Genomic DNA, 660 nt, shown 5'->3' with positions numbered 1-660 from the left:
CCGCTTGTCTCTCTTCATCTGCACCTGGCCGGGTGGACCCATGTGTCATTTAAATATTCATGAGTGACTGATGTGAAGTTGAATATGTTATCGCACAGAGATCGAGATGTCTTTTGACACGTCATGTCATATTATGTCTTTGCAAGCCTACTACTGTACTTGCACTGAACTAGCTAACTATACTCTTACACTGAGATCCACCTAGCATTTTTAGAGCCTAATATAATTCCGTTTTGTTCACAACATAGAAAAACATAAAAACAGGCTTTATTAAAGAGGTGGTTGACTGTTTTTTTTTTTCTAGGCTTGAATTGTGTTTATGGGGTGCAGTCTAACATGTGTTAATGCTTCGTTTAAAAAAAACACACATTATTTTTCACATAATTTACCTTTATTCCAAACCACTCTATCCCATCTCTGATAAACGCACTGATCATTTCCCGCTTTTATGAAGTAATAGGCAATGTGCTCTGATTGGTTAGCTAGCCCAGTGTGTTGTGATTGGCTAAACCAACTCTAATGCGCGTCTAATCGTCCCGCCCCTCAGCTCAGCGGCATGTGCTCCGGTTGTATTGTAAACAACGGTATCGTTAATATCGCTTATCAGTTTGAGTCCGATTGAAGGATATTATTGAAGAGGATCGTGCAGAACCTGTGCAA

The sequence above is a fragment of the Sinocyclocheilus anshuiensis genome, unplaced genomic scaffold (assembly GCF_001515605.1).
Source record: "Sinocyclocheilus anshuiensis isolate Anshui unplaced genomic scaffold, SAMN03320099.WGS_v1.1 scaffold454, whole genome shotgun sequence".
Lineage (NCBI taxonomy): Eukaryota > Metazoa > Chordata > Actinopteri > Cypriniformes > Cyprinidae > Sinocyclocheilus > Sinocyclocheilus anshuiensis.
This window is presented reverse-complemented; position numbering follows the sequence as displayed.